Below are 17,153 nucleotides of genomic sequence, written 5' to 3' on the forward strand. Positions count from 1 at the left end.
ATGAGCTCCTTCCGCCATATGCATGGAGTCTTCAGAGCAGACCCCAGCCGAGTCTCCCCTTCACCGGTAGGGTGGTCAAGCTGGAGGTCCTCAAATCCCTCCGTTATCTCATCCACCATCATCCTAGCATATCCTTCTGGAATCGGCCGGCAGTGAAAAGTTGCGCCGGGTTCAGTAGGATAAACAGAGCCAACAGCCGCCTTGACCTTCAAATTCATCCATTGCGTCATAAGGTGGCAATTTTGAGACTCTGTTATAGCATCCACGGGATAGCTGGCAGGAGCTGTCAAGGCATGCTCCGGCTGAAGCAGCTCGGTGGAAGCCACGCTGCTTCTGCGCTGAGATGGGGGGTAGCTTCGGGGGAGGCTTCGGCAGTACGTTTGCTGCAATTTGCTTCTCATTCCTCTATCGCGTCTACCCTTGCTTGCAGCGCCTGCATTTGGGTCTGCTGCACTTTTTTCCTCCTCTCATGGGATTTGTAACCGCCTGCGTCCGGAAACCCAACCTTCCACGGAATGGAGCCTGGCGTGCCTCGTGTCCGTCCAGGGTGCTCAGGATTCCCGAGGGCCATTGTGAGCTCGTCGTTCTCTCTGTCTGGAAAGAACGTCCCTTCCTGCGCTGCTTCGATATACTGCTTAAGCTTACTGACTGGTATGTCCATTTGATCGTTCGTCCAAATGCACTTCCCTGTTACAGGGTCCAAGGTTCCGCCAGCCCCGAAGAACCAAGTCCGGCAACGGTCTGGCCAGTTAATTGTCTCTGGTTCGATCCCTTTATGAACCAGATCATTCTCAGTCTTGGACCACTTAGGCCGGGCTACGAGGTAGCCACCTGACCCCGTGCGATGGTGAAGCTTCTTCTTCGCAGCATTTTGCTTGTTTGTCGCCGACATCTTCTGACTCTTTTCCGATGTCTTGTGGGCCACAAATGCGGGCCAGTGATCTCTGATCTTCTCATATCTGCCCTTGAATTCTGGTGTCTCATTATTTTCGACAAACTTATTCAGCTCTTTCTTCCACCTCCTGAATAGTTCTGCCATCCTCTTCAGAGCAAAAGACTTGATTAATTTCTCTTTAACTGGGTTCTCTGAATTATCCTCAGGCGGTAGGGTGAAATTTGACTTCAGCTCAGTCCAAAGATCATTTTTCTGCATATCATTGACATAAGACACCTCAGGGTCTTCTGTAGCCAGCTTAAACCATTGCTGGATGCTTATCGGGATCTTGTCCCTAACCAGAACCCCGCACTAAGCAACAAATGCGCTCTTTGTCCGGAGGGGTTCAATAGGTTGGCCGTCGGGCGCGATTGCTATGATCTCAAACTTTTCATCCGAGCTCAACTTTTTCTTCGGGCCTCGTCTCTTTACCGAAGTTGTGCTCGATCCGGAGGGCTAGAAAAAAGAACAAAGACTTAATTAATATGTGTACATACCAAAACAATGAATGCATCAATCAGCTAGTCAGCATAGGCTTAACTAATATATATACCTGGCCAGACTCGGTTCGGTCACCAGAGCCGTCATCACGGTCTCCTTCTTGCACCGGCATTGGGTCACCGGAGCCGTCCTCATGTTCTTCTTCTTGCACCGGCATTAGGTCACCGTAGCCAGCTTGTTCACCCTCTCTTCTTCCTCTCATGTTCGAGAGGATCGCCGAGGGGTCGGGAGGTTGCCTAGTGTCAAAGGATTCAACAAAACCATGTCTTCATCATTAGGCGAAAGTAACATGTGCATGATGGTACGAAGCTCTTCAAAGTTGTTCTGGAACGGAGTCCCAGATAGGATAATTCGCTTTTTGGTACAAAGTTCAGAAAGAGCCTTCCGACCCCTCGGCGATCCTCGACCCCTTGAACCCTCGACGACCCTGGAACCCTCGACCCCTAGACGACCCTGCTGGAACCCTCGACCCTCGAACCTATAGAACCCTCGAACCCTCGACCCTGAAACCCTCGACCCTTGACCCCTTAACGACCCTCGACCCTCTACCCTAGTTCCCGACCCTCGACCCCTCGAAGAGGAGAAATAAATAAGAATATATTCTATTTTCTCTTCTTCTCCACTATTCCTTTCTTCCTTCTCCTCTTCTTTTTCTTCTTTTTTCTTCTTCTTATTTATTTCTATTCTATTTTCTCTTCTTCTCCACTATTCCTTTCTTCCTTCTCCTCTTCTTTTTTTTCTTTTTTCTTCTTCTTATTTATTTCTCCTCTTCTTTTCCTCTCCTCTTCTTCTTTCTTTCCTCTTCTTATTTTCTTCTTTCCTATCCTTCTTTTTCTAAAATTGTAACTTTTGCATATATTAAACTTTTCTAAAATTGTAACTTTCTATATAAAACTTTCCTATCGGGAGGGGGAGAAGATCGAAGAAAAAAAATAAGAAAAAAAGAGGAGAAGAAGAAAAAAATAGAAAATTCTATTTTTTTCTTCTTCTCCTCTATTCCTTTTTTCTTCTCCTCTTCCTTTTCTTCCTCTCCTCGTCTTCTCCTTCTTCTTCTCCTTCTTTCTTTACTTATTTTCCTTTTCCTTATTTTACTTTTTCCTCTCCACTAACATAAAATGCACTAACCTAAAATGCAACAAACATAAAATGCACTAAAGAGGCTCAACTAACCTAAAATCAGTGATAAAATGCACTAACCTAAAATCGATATCTACTAACAACTTAAAAAATTAATACATATATGAAAAAATGCATATATGAAAAAAACATCATCATATCATCAACAGAAAAAAAACATCATCATATCATCAACAGAAAAAAACATCATTATATTATCAACAGAAAAAAAAACATCATCATATCATCAACATCATCATATCATCAACCTAAAGGGCGCCGGCGCGGGGCGACGACGGGCTCGGGGCGGCGACGGGCTCGGGGGGGCGACGGGGCGGGGCGACGGCGGCGGGCTCGGGGCGGCGACGGGGCGGGGCGACGGCGGCGGGCGCGGGGCGACGACGGGCTCGGGGCGACGGCGTGGGGCGACGACGTACGGGCTCGGGGCGGGGAGGGGCGACGGCGGCGGGCGCGGGGCGACGGCGCGGGGCAACGACGGGCTCGGGGCGGCGACGACGACGACGAACGGCCTGGGGGCGTCGGGGCGAATGGGAGCGGTTGGCCAAAATTTCACAAGTGGTGGCTTATATAGCCAGAGCAATGGTCCCGGTTCGTGCTACGACCCGGGACTAATGCTCCCTTTAGTCCCGATTGGTGCGACGAACCGGGACCAAAGGCCAATTTTCGGCAACCGAAAGGGCGAGAAGCGAAGGCCATTGGTCCCGGTTGGTGGCACCAACCGGGACTAAAGGAGGGCAATGGTCACGGTTGGTGCCACGAACCGTGACCAATGCCCCCTTTAGTCCCGGTTGGTGCCACCAACCGGGACCAATGGCCTTGTGCTGCATCGCTAGCTGAAGTTTAGTCCCACATCGCTAGCTGAAGGGCGTCGACACTTGTTTATGAGCGCTGCTGTGCCTCCCCATTCGAGCTCCTCTCTAATGCAGGCTTTCGGGCCTAAACTTGTTACTGCCTGTGGGCCTATTGGGCCTCTGCGGGCCTGAATCCTGGCCCATGTAGGTTTCTAGTCATATTCAGGCCATGGAGGCCCAATAGGTGACATTTTTTTGGTTTTTTCTTTTTTATTTATACATTTTTTTGGTTTATTCCCGACTAAAGGGAAGCCTTTGGTCCCGGTTCAAGCCACCAACCGGGACCAATGGTGGTGGGCCAGGAGCGAGGCCCATTGGTCCCGGTTCGTCCCATCAATCGGGACCAAAAGGTTCAGACGAATCGGGACCAATGGCCCACGTGGCCCGGCCGGCCCCCTGGGCTCACGAACCGGGACCAATGCCCACATTGGTCCCGGTTCTAGACTGAACCGGGACTAATGGGCTGAGCCGACCTGGACCATAGCCCTGTTTTCTACTAGTGGTTCGAGTAAGAAACAAAACGTTTGGGCATGTATTGCCTCTCTCCATGAGTCAAAGATATAATTTGCTAGTGTCAATCCCACAATACATGAAAATTTTGAGGTTGTTTCAAAACCTACATCAAAAGGATGAACTTCCATCGTATTGACAGTCACTATACAGGACAAAATGAGGTTGAAAGGAACCGATTATTACACCGGCGTTTCAAGTGTCCATCAAAAGGATGAAAACTTAGTCTTGTTGCCACCACCATGGCTTTCACCATTACATCGGCTATTACGTGATAGGGAACCTCATGCTCGGCAAGTCTAAGGTTTGGCCACCCTACGACTCATGACGCAGGTGCGGGTCGCACGCAAAGGCCCATCCCTTCCCGACCAGCTTATTGCCTCGCCATCTGCAAAGTAGTTGGATCTAACATTAGGGCACAGTAGGTTTCAATTTTTAATCTTTGAAAATTATAATGTTGCATCTGAAACACACATTTTTCTCGCTCATTCTTATTAAATTTCATGGTTGAAACTTTAAGCGATTATTTTGTTGGTTGCAGGTACTAAATTTGCGATTTTGTCGGTCGCTCGTCCTAAGTTTTAAATTTTGAAACTTCAGATTTTTTAATTCATCAAAACATATTCAAAATAGATCTTATTTGAAAGCCTTAATCCTGATAAATACGAGTACAAAAACAGAACATAATTGGGACTTTTCGTTCAATCTATACTACTATTAAAAGAGCAAACTAGAGTTATTTTACAACCACCCAAACAAGTGTACACAGAACAATCAGAACCCTCAGATCTAATCCATTTAGTCAAATCTAACAGTATATAATGACCCGATGGTCTGCCAACCGATTGAACGGCTGTGATTTAATGTTCTGCCACGGCAGACCATGGTCACGCGCTCCCCCCTGATGACCGATGTGATCCGTAATTTCAGGATCATCCTCAACCTCCCTCCCCTCGAATTCGCACAGATTTGCTCCATCCCCAACCTCCCCGACGCCCTACCGCCTCCTCCCCTCATCGCCGCCCCTCGGCAGCCGTCCGTCCTGCAGGCAGACTCTCGATGCCGCCCCCGTCTGGTCTACCCGCAGACCCGCCGCTCCCTCCTCACCGTCCTTCGGTTCTGCCCCTACCGCTCCTCTCTCTTGCAGCGGAGCAGAAGCGGAAGCGCCGAGAGAAGATCAACCGACGATTCATTGAGTTATCCACTGTCATCCCCGGCTTCGAGAAGGTCGGCTCCTCTTCTTGCACATACCTACGTATCCAACAAAATAATTTTCTTAACTGATTGGCCAAATAATTTTCTAAACTGATTGGCCAACTAAGTACGTTAAGCAGTAGCAGGAAAATCTCAAGGCACTCGAGGACGCAACCTCCAGAGCATCCAGTCCACGGTGCTCATCGGGAAGTTGTGCACAGCCGCGCCGGAAGGCGTCGGCGGCTGCTGCCCGCCATCGTCTGCAGCGGCCGTAGCTGGAAGCACGACGCCGACGACCGGGAAAGTGCTGCTGGAGGTAGAGCTCCCCTCTTATTGTTTTCCACATCCCCTTTCTTTCAAAATTCTGAGCCCAAAGATACAGATCCACCGACGTTGCGCTCGGTCATGAATATTGCATCCTTGCACACCTGCATCAACAAGATGTCTATAATATCTACCTGCATGCTTAGGCTAGCGCTTGTGTACGCCCATGTTGCCGTATGCATCCAATCGGTTCAGAAGAAATCCATCTTATATGTGCATACCTGTCAGAAAGCATAAATCACTCTGGTGAATCGCTTTGGGAGTTCATGGTTGTGCCAAAAATTGGTACCAGATCACAGGTTGTTCGTCCATGATTTTCAAAAAGCAAGTACAAGATCATGGTGTTACTGAAGTGGGAAGACAATTGATCTATAACCCAGTTGTGCGTCAAGCCTGTGTCAATGGTGTTTCCAACGATCAACTATCCCCCTCTTTTGTAGTATTGACAAAAACCGTGCTAATGTTGCTACAGTTTCTGTTGAAGAACGTAGCAGAAATTTAAAAATTTTCCTACGTGTCACCAAGATCTATCTATGGAGAGACCAGCAACGAGGGGAAGGAGAGTGCATCTACATACCCTTGTAGATCGCTAAGCGGAAGCGTTCAAGAGAACGGGGTTGATGGAGTCGTACTCGTCGTGATTCAAATCACCGATGATCCTGGCGCCGAACGGACGGCACCTCCGCGTTCAACACACGTACAGCCCGGTGACGTCTCTCATGCCTTGATCCAACAAGGAGAGAGAGAGAGGTTGAGGAAGACTCCATCCAGCAGCAGCACAACGGCGTGGTGGTGGTGGAGGAGCGTGGCAATCCTGCAGGGCTTCGCCAAGCACCACGGGAGAGGAGAAGTACTTGGGAGAGGGGAGAGGGCTGCACCAGAACATTGGTATGGCTGCCCTCCCACCCCCACATATATATAGGGGCAAGGGAGAGGGGGGGAGGCGCAGCCTTGGCCCTTCCTCCAAGGAAGGGTGCGGCTAGGAGGAGTCCCTCCTCCCCAAGGCACCTCGGAGGTGCCTTCCCCCTTTAGGACTCTTCCTTTCCTTATCCTTTGGCGCATGGGCCTCTTGGGGCTGGTGCCCTTGGCCCATATAGGCCAAGGTGCACACCCCTACAGCCCATGTGGCCCCCCCCCCCCGGGGCAGGTGGCCCCACCCGGTGGACCCCCGGGACCCTTCCGGTGGTCCCGGTACAATACCGGTGACCCCGAAACTTGTCCGGTGACCAAAACAGGACTTCCCATATATAAATCTTTACCTCCGGACCATTCCGGAACTCCTCGTGACGTCCGGGGATCTCATCCGGGACTCCGAACAACATTCAGTAACCACATATAAACTTCCTTTATAACCCTAGCGTCATCAAACCTTAAGTGTGTAGACCCTACGGGTTCGGGAGACATGCAGACATGACCGAGACGTTCTCCGGTCAATAACCAACAGCGGGATCTGGATACCCATGTTGGCTCCCACATGTTCCATGATGATCTCATCGGATGAACCACGATGTCAAGGACTTAATCAATCCCGTATACAATTCCCTTTGTCTAGCGGTACGATACTTGCCCGAGATTCGATCGTCGGTATCCCGATACCTTGTTCAATCTCGTTACCGGCAAGTCTCTTCACTCGTTCCGTAACACATCATCCCGTGATCAACTCCTTGATCACATTGTGCACATTATGATGATGTCCTACCGAGTGGGCCCAGAGATACCTCTCCGTTTACATGGAGTGACAAATCCCAGTCTCGATTCGTGCCAACCCAACAGACACTTTCGAAGATACCTGTAGTGTACCTTTATAGCCACCCAGTTACGTTGTGACGTTTGGCACACCCAAAGCACTCCTACGGTATCCGGGAGTTGCACAATCTCATGGTCTAAGGAAATGATACTTGACATTAGAAAAGCTTTAGCGAACGAACTACACGATCTTTGTGCTAGGCTTAGGATTGGGTCTTGTCCATCACATCATTCTCCTAATGATGTGATCCCGTTATCAACGACATCCAATGTCCATGGTCAGGAAACCGTAACCATCTATTGATCAACGAGCTAGTCAACTAGAGGCTTACTAGGGACATGGTGTTGTCTATGTATCCACACATGTATCTGAGTTTCCTATCAATACAATTATAGCATGGATAATAAACGATTATCATGAACAAGGAAATATAATAATAACTAATTTATTATTGCCTCTAGGGCATATTTCCAACAGTCTCCCACTTGCACTAGAGTCAATAATCTAGTTCACATCACCATGTGATTAACACTCACAGGTCACATCGCCATGTAACCCACATCCAAAGAGTTTACTAGAGTCAATAATCTAGTTCACATCACTATGTGATTAACACTCAATGAGTTCTGGGTTTGATCATGTTGCTTGTGAGAGAGGTTTTAGTCAACGGGTCTGAATCTTTCAGATCCGTATGTACTTCACAAATCTCTATGTCATCTTGTAGATGCAGCTTCTACGCTATATTTGGAGCCATTTCAAATAACTGTTCTACTATATGAATCCAGTTTACTACTCAGAATAATCTGGATTAGTGTCAAAGTTTGCATCGGCGTAACCCTTTACGACGAACTCTTTTACCACCTCCATAATCGAGAAAATTCCTTAGTCCACTAGTTACTAAGGATAACTTTGACCGCTGTCTTGTGATCCATTCTTGGATCACTCTTGTACCCCTTGACTGACTCATGGCAAGGCACATTTCAGGTGCGGTACACAGCATAGCATACTGTAGGGCCTATGTCTTAAGCATAGGGGACGACCTTCGTCCTTTCTCTCTATTCTGCCATGGTCGAGCTTTAAGTCTTAACTTCATACCTTACAACTCAGGCAAGAACTCCTTCTTTGACTGATCCATCTTGAACACCTTCAAGATCATGTCAAGGTATGTGCTCATTTGAAAGTACCATTAAGCGTTTTGATCTATCCTTATAGATCTTGATGCTCAATGTTCAAGTGGCTTAATCCAGGTTTTCCATTGAAAAACACTTTCCAAATAACCCTATATGCTTTCCAGAAATTCTATGTCATTTCTGATCCATAATATGTCAACAACATATACTCATCAGAAATTCTATAGTGCTCCCATTCACTTCTTTGGAAATACAAGTTTCTCATAAACTTTGTATAAACCCAAAATCTTTGATCATCTCATCAAAGCATACATTCCAACTCCGAGATGCTTACTCTAGTCCTTAGAAGGATAGCTGGAGCTTTGCATACTTATTAGCATCTTTCAGGATTGACAAAACCTTCCGGTTGTATTACATACAACCTTTCCTCAAGAAAATCATCGAGGAAACAATGTTTTGACATCCTACCTGCAAGATTTCATAAATAATGCAGTAATCGCTAATATAATTCCAACAGACTCTTAGCATCGCTACGAGTGAGAAAGTCGCATCGTAGTCAACTCCTTGAACTTGTCGGAAAACATCTTAACGACAAGTCGAGCTTTCTTAATGGTGATACTTACCATCATTGTCCGTCTTCCTTTTAAATTCATCTGTACTCAACAGCCTCACGACCATCAAGTAGTTCTGTCAAAGTCTACACTTTGTTTCCATACATGGATCCTCTCTCGGATTTTATGGCCTCGAGCCATTTATCGGAATCCGGGCCCACCATCGCTTCTCCATAGCTCGTAGGTTCATTGTTGTCTAGCAACATGACTTCCAAGACAGGATTACGTACCACTCTGAAGTAGTACGCATCCTTGTCATCCCACGAGGTTTGGTAGTGACTTGATGTGAAGTTTCATGATCACTATCATAAGCTTCCACTTCAATTGGTGTAGGTGCCACAGGAACAACTTCCTGTGCCCTGCCACACACTAGTTGAAGAGACGGTTCAATAACCTCATCAAGTCTCCACCAGCCTCCCACTCAATTCTTTCGAGAGAAACTTTTCCTCGAGAAAGGACCCGATTCTAGAAACAATCCCTTATTGCTTTCGGATCTGAGACAGGAGGTATACCCAACTGTTTTGGGTGTCCTATGAAGATGCATTTATCCGCTTTGGGTTCGAGCTTATCAGCCTGAAACTTTTTCACATAAGCGTCGCAGCCCCAAACTTTTAGAAATGACGGCTTAGGTTTCTCTAAACCATACGGTGTCATCTCATCGGAATTACGTGGTGCCCCTTTTAAAGTGAATGTGGTTGTCTCTAATGCCTAACCCATAAACTATTATGGTAATTCGATAAGAGACATCATGGTATGCATCATATCCAATAGGGTGCAGTTATGATGCTCGGACACACCATCACACTATGGTGTTCCAGGCTGTATTAGTTGTGAAACAATTTCCACAATGTCTTAATTCTGTGCCAAACTCGTAATTCAGATATTCATCTCTATGATCATATCATAGATCTTTTATCCTCTTGTCACGACGATCTTTCAACTTCACCCTGAAATTACTTGAACCTTTCAATAATTCAGACTCGTGATTCATCAAGTAAATGTACTCAACATCTACTCAAATCATCTGTGAAGTAAGAACATAACGATATCCACTACATGCCTCAGCACTCATTGGACTGCACACATCAAAATGTATTACTTCTAACAAGTTGCTTTCTAGTTCCATTTTACTGAAAACGAGGCTTTCAGTCATCTTGCCCATGTTGTATGATTTGCATGTCTCAAGTGATTCAAAATCAAGTGAGTCCAAACGATCCATCTGTATAGAGTTTCTTCATGCACATCTACCAACAAACATGGTTCGCATGTCTCAATCCTTTCAAAAATGAGTGAGTCCAAAGATCCATCAACATGGAGCTTCTTCATGCGTTTTATACCGATATGACTTAAGTGGCAGTGCCACAAGTAGGTGGTACTATCATTACTATCTTATATCTTTTGGCATGAACATGTGTATCACTATGATCGAGATTCAATGAACCATTCATTTTAGGTGCAAGACCATTGAAGGTATTATTCAAATAAACAGAGTAACCGTTATTCTCCTTAAATGAATAACCGTATTGCGATAGACATAATCCAATCATGTCTATGCTCAATGCAAACACCAATCTCGATGGTAGAGGGAGCGTGCGATGCTTGATCATATCAACATTGGAAACACTTCCAACACATATCGTCAGCTCACCTTTAGCTAGTCTCCGTCCGTAGCTTTTATTTCGAGTTACTAACACTTAGCAACAGAACCGGTATCTAATACCCTGGTGCTACTAGGAGTACTAGTAACGTACACATTAACATAATGTATATCCAATATACTTCTATCGATAGTCTTCTCATCTACCAAGTATCTAGGGTAATTCTGCTCCAGTGGCTGTTTCCCTTATTACAGAAGCACTTAGTCTCGGGTTTGGGTTCAACCTTGGGTTTCTTCACCAGAGCAGCAGCTGAATTGCCGTTTCATGAAGTATCCCTTCTTGCCCTTGCCCTTCTTGAAACTAGTGGTTTTACCAACCATCAACAATTGATGCTCCTTCTTGATTTCTACTTTGGTGTCAAACATCGCGAATATCTCAAGGATCATCATATATGTCCCTGATATATTATAGTTCATCATGAAGCTCTAGCAGCTTGGTGGCAATGACTTTGGAGAAACATCACTGTCTCATCTGGAAGATCAACTCCCACTCGATTCAAATGATTGATGTACTCAGACAATCTGAGCACAAGCTCAACAATTGAGCTTTTCTCTCTTAGTTTGCAGGCTAAGAAAATCGTCGGAGGTCTTATACCTCTTGACGTGGGCACGAGCCTGAAATCCCAATTTCAGCCCTCGAAACATCTCATATGTTTCGCGACGTTTCAAAAAACATCTTTGGTGCCTCAATTCTAAACCATTTAGCATTACGCACTGAACTATCATGTAGTCATCAAAACGTGTATGTCAGATGTTCGCAACATCCACAGACAACGTTCGAGGTTCAGCACACTGAGCGGTGCATTAAGGACATAAGCCTTCTATGAAGCAATGAGGACAATCCTCAGTTTACGGACCTAGTCCGCATAATTGCTACTATCAACTTTCAACTAAATTTTCTCTAGGAACATATCTAAACAGTAGAACTGAAGCGCGAGCTACGACATAATTTGCGAAGACCTTTTGACTATGTTCAGGATAATTAAGTTCATCTTATGAACTCCCACTCAGATAGACATCCCTCTAGTCATCTAAGTGATTACATGATCCGAGTCAACTAGGCCGTGTCCGATCATCACGTGAGACGGACTAGTCAACGTCGGTGAACATCTTCATGTTGATCGTATCTACCATACGACTCATGCTCGACCTTTCGGTCTTCTGTGTTCCGAGGCCATGTCTATGCACATGCTAGGCTCGTCAAGTTAACCCTAAGTGTTTTGCATGTGTAAAACTGTCTTACACCCGTTGTATGTGAACGTAAGGATCTATCACACCCGATCATCACGTGGTGCTTCGAAACGACGAACTTTAGCAACGGTGCACAGTTAGGGGAGAACACATTCTTGAAATTGTAATGAGGGATCATCTTATTTACTACCGTCGTTCTAAGCAAATAAGATGTATAAACATGATAAACATCACATGCAATCAAATAATGGTGACATGATATGGCCAATATCATATAGCTCCTTTGATCTCCATCTTGGGGCTCCATGATCATCTTGTCACGTCATCGACATGCAAGTCGTGATTCCCTTGCAAGAACATAATCAATCTCATACATCACATATATCATTCATCACATCCTTTTGGCCATATCACATCACATAGCATACCCTGCAAAAACAAGTTAGACGTCCTCTAATTGTTGTTTGCATGTTTTACGTGGCTGCTATGGGTTTCTAGCAAGAACGTTTCTTACCTACGCAAAAACCACAACGTGATATGCCAATTGCTATTTACCCTTCATAAGGACCCTTTTCATCGAATCCGATCTGACTAAAGTGGGAGAGACAGACACCCGCTAGCCACCATATGCAACTAGTGCATGTCAGTCGGTGGAACCAGTCTCACGTAAGAGTACGTGTAAGGTCGGTCCGGGCCGCTTCATCCCACGATGCCGCCGAATCAAGATAAGACTAGTAACGGCAAGCATATTGAACAAAATCAACGCCCACAACTACTTTGTGTTCTACTCGTGCATAGAAACTACGCATAGACCTAGCTCATGATGCCACTGTTGGGGAACGTAGCAGAAATTCAAAAAATTTCTTACGTGTCACCAAGATCTATCTATGGAGAGACCAGCAACGAGGGGAAGGAGAGTGCATCTACATACCCTTGTAGATCGCTAAGCGGAAGCGTTCAAGAGAACGGGGTTGATGGAGTCGTACTCGTCGTGATTCAAATCACCGATGATCCTAGCGCCGAACGAACGGCACCTCCGCGTTCAACACACGTACAGCCCGGTGACGTCTCCCATGCCTTGATCCAGCAAGGAGAGGGGAAGAGGTTGAGGAAGACTCCATCCAGCAGCAGCACAACGGCGTGGTGGTGGTGGAGGAGCGTGGCAATCCTGCAGGGCTTCGCCAAGCACCACGGGAGAGGAGAAGTACTTGGGAGAGGGGAGAGGGCTGCACCAGAACATTGGTATGGCTGCCCTCCCACCCCCACATATATATAGGGGCAAGGGAGAGGGGGGAGGCGCAGCCTTGGCCCTTCCTCCAAGGAAGGGTGCGGCTAGGAGGAGTCCCTCCTCCCCAAGGCACCTCGGAGGTGCCTTCCCCCTTTAGGACTCTTCCTTTCCTTATCCTTTGGCGCATGGGCCTCTTGGGGCTGGTACCCTTGGCCCATATAGGCCAAGGTGCACACCCCTACAGCCCATGTGCCCCCCCCCGGGGCAGGTGGCCCCACCCGGTGGACCCCCGGGACCCTTCCGGTGGTCCCGGTACAATACCGGTGACCCCGAAACTTGTCCGGTGACCAAAACAGGACTTCCCATATATAAATCTTTACCTCCGGACCATTCCGAAACTCCTCGTGACGTCCGGGGATCTCATCCGGGACTCCGAAAAACATTCGGTAACCACATACAAACTTCCTTTATAACCGGTTCGGGAGACATGCAGACATGACCGAGACGTTCTCCGGTCAATAACCAACAGCGGGATCTGGATACCCATGTTGGCTCCCACATGTTCCACGATGATCTCATCGGATGAACCACGATGTCAAGGACTTAATCAATCCCGTATACAATTCCCTTTGTCTAGCGGTACGATACTTGCCCGAGATTCGATCGTCGGTATCCCGATACCTTGTTCAATCTCGTTACCGGCAAGTCTCTTTACTCGTTCCGTAACACATCATCCCGTGATCAACTCCTTGATCACATTGTGCACATTATGATGATGTCCTACCGAGTGGGCCCAGAGATACCTCTCCGTTTACATGGAGTGACAAATCCCAGTCTCGATTCGTGCCAACCCAACAGACACTTTCGGAGATACCTGTAGTGTACCTTTATAGCCACCCAGTTACGTTGTGACGTTTGGCACACCCAAAGCACTCCTACGGTATCCGGGAGTTGCACAATCTCATGGTCTAAGGAAATGATACTTGACATTAGAAAAGCTTTAGCGAACGAACTACACGATCTTTGTGCTAGGCTTAGGATTGGGTCTTGTCCATCACATCATTCTCCTAATGATGTGATCCCGTTATCAACGACATCCAATGTCCATGGTCAGGAAACCGTAACCATCTATTGATCAACGAGCTAGTCAACTAGAGGCTTACTAGGGACATGGTGTTGTCTATGTATCCACACATGTATCTGAGTTTCCTATCAATACAATTATAGCATGGATAATAAACGATTATCATGAACAAGGAAATATAATAATAACTAATTTATTATTGCCTCTAGGGCATATTTCCAACAGTTTCATCACCAAAAAAGAGAATCCAGTTTTGTTAAATTAATTTGTGTAATAATATGTTCATTACTGAACCTGAACAAGGAGTAGACAGATTATAGTTCCTAAAGCTTCTCTGTCGGGATGCATAGGCGAGAAGGACAATTGGAGTCGCCGGCGTCGCTTATGGAGCTCCACACCATTGCCCAGTTGTACAATAGCATGTGCAATCTTCTCCATTCAAGACTAATAAGTGCAAATTGTGAACTCTTTGCCAAAAAAGAAGATATGAGGATCAGGCATATAGGCCCCATAAGGTAGCTATATGTTAATTCATGTGTAGTAGTGTGGATTATGGTCACATTTTGTCTAGGACTGCAGATAGCTATGTAAATAAAAATTGATATTCTGCATATTTTCTGAATTTTGAGTAAGGCTTCATGTATAAGGTATGCAGTAGTTTTGACTTGGGGCACTGATCAATTATTCACATGCAGGAATGTGGAGAGATGAATCTGGTCGATTGTAGCCACAAGGTGAGTGGCTTGATCCTTAATTAATCCAGTTAAATTTCATGGATTATTGATTAGTTTTTTAGCAAGCAAATTTTTGTACATCTGATTGTAGGGATACTGCTCTAGTATTTAGGAGAAAGAGTACGTCTGCACCTGATGGTGATATGCCAAAGTTTTGTATTTTCTAGGTAAATTTGCTACATGGGAAGATTCCTGAATGGCAACAATACACCATGATAGTGATAATGATATACATCCTATGCTGAACAAGAGCAAGACAGAAAAGAGTAAAAGATTCTCTCCGAAGTAATTACGGATTGCTTCCAGTGATTTTCAATTCCAAGTAATAAAGAATATAAGGTTACAATTCATCACCTGAAAAAACAGATCTTTGTAGTCATAGTAATGTCTTCTCCAATTGATCATACCGAGCCATGGTCCAAATTTTATCTACAATAGGAAACACACGATGATGACATATCAGATATTACAAATCACTATATGAAATGTTTAATTTTACTTCCCCTTGTAACGTTAGCTTATCTAGCAAATTTCTGTTATTCTGTACATCTGATTGATAAGTTTCAAATAGTACAGGAACCATATATCCAGATATAATTAGAGTAGGGATCGACACTAATTAAACCTCTTGACACGCTCATTTGAAAGTCAAGTATGTTTATGCAGCAATGCCTTATTACTCCTACAGAAGATACCATTACTGCAGCTCATAGGAAGAGATATTACACCATCAGTTGAGTTTAGCTAAATCTGCAGTTTTCATTACAATGCATGAATCTTATTTATCTCGCTTCAAATGAACAAACAAGAGAGGATGAAGTACCCATCTTCCAGTCATCTGGCAAGCAACAGTCCAGTGGATACTGCAGACCTTCTTAGCAAGCATCATCGAGTGCCATTGTATCTTGAATAACACAATTGTACAGGGATCTTGAATAGCACATCAAACAAAGGCACGCCTAATTGAAATTATGGTCACATTAGTACACGGTAAACTGCACAGTACGAATTAAAATTTAAGTGCAAAGATAGGATAATCCAGAGTTGACACGAAGTAATGTCTAAGGACTAAGATCAAATTAGAATTAATCCTGACAGTCAATACATCAATGAGAATTCATTTCACAATAACATAGCTCATACCAGTGGAGGCATCGAACTGTGCCCATATATTTTTGTGCACCCACGCCCGCTCCTTGTTGTCTTGTTGCGGGCATCCGCGCTGGGTCGCTCGTGAGCATGCTGAGCTCGAGCGCATCCTTCGGCACTTTGGCGAGCAGATTCGAAGAAGGACGGGGAAGAGCAGGGGCGTGGAAGTCCCGCACCTCCGACGGAGCCTAGCGCTGGGATGCTCCCGTGCATGCCGAGCTCGGGGACCTCCTCCGCCACTTGGGCGGCCGGATTCGACGAAAAGGCGGGGAAGAGAAAAGGTTTGCGAATCTCTTGGTGGCAGTGGGTACGAAGGGGAGGGGTGGCCCGAGGAGACGGGGAGAGGGAGCTGGCGACGACCAAGGAAGAATGGGGAACGACGGGGAGAAATGTGACGGCCGGTGGGATTTTTTTTAGGTGAAGCGGTGGGTAGGTAGGTAGGTGACGGTGCGAGGGGCCTAACTGAGGGAACCGTCTCCCTGTCCATTGATATGGGCCAGAAAATTATCAAAAGTCCGATCAATCCAGCCCAGCCGTTCGTCTGATGCTGGATGCCTAGCGCTCGGCTGAGTTTTTTTTACCTGCTAATTCACGATTGTGTTCTTGAATCGGAAACCAAGCTAGCTGCTAGGTAGGCAACGAATGAATCATATCAAAAATTAAAGTATTTGTAAAGGTGTAGTTAGATTTCAGTTGACTAAGACTAAGTTGAGTGATATTAGCATGTTTATTTTTTAAAAAAAATCACCTTTTTTATTTGGATTTATGATTTCTAAATTTAACATGAATATATTTGTCATTTTTCAATTGAGATTCAATAATTATTTGTATCTCTCTAAAAAATCCAATATTTTATTATCCCTCTAAAAATACATGAAGACGGAGGAGGATCTCCTCGATAAATATTACCTTTATATGTTAATATAAGACATTTTTTCAGTTTAGTTTACAGAGGGCGTAGTGCATAATGTTGTTTAGTTGTTGTTTTTAAAAAAATTATGTAACAAATTATAATAAAGTTATGTGATCGTGAATTTATTGTGAAGACATGTGTTGTCGGTTGTGTATTACACGCGCACTCTCATTGTTGGGCATGAGACATATTTCGATGGCTCGATAAAAAAATCACTAAAAATAAGATTTAAAATAGATTTTTTTATAAATTATGATA

The 17,153-nt window shown here is 45.3% G+C and overlaps 1 long non-coding RNA gene across 1 annotated transcript; it reads right to left on the reverse strand.

Moving 5' to 3' along the window:
• Positions 1 to 5,062: 5,062 nt before the first annotated feature.
• LOC147977394 (uncharacterized) lies at positions 5,063 to 16,660 on the reverse strand. The gene is made up of 5 exons (XR_015601892.1): positions 15,977 to 16,660; positions 15,657 to 15,792; positions 15,188 to 15,262; positions 5,303 to 5,672; positions 5,063 to 5,184 (listed from the first exon to the last, which is right to left on the reverse strand). It is a non-coding gene; the product is annotated as an uncharacterized LOC147977394 (long non-coding RNA).
• Between the last annotated feature and the right edge of the window lie 493 nt (positions 16,661 to 17,153).

Source organism: Triticum urartu, chromosome 4A (assembly GCF_056163025.1).
Source record: "Triticum urartu cultivar PI428250 chromosome 4A, HENAU_Tu73, whole genome shotgun sequence".
NCBI lineage: Eukaryota > Viridiplantae > Streptophyta > Magnoliopsida > Poales > Poaceae > Triticum > Triticum urartu.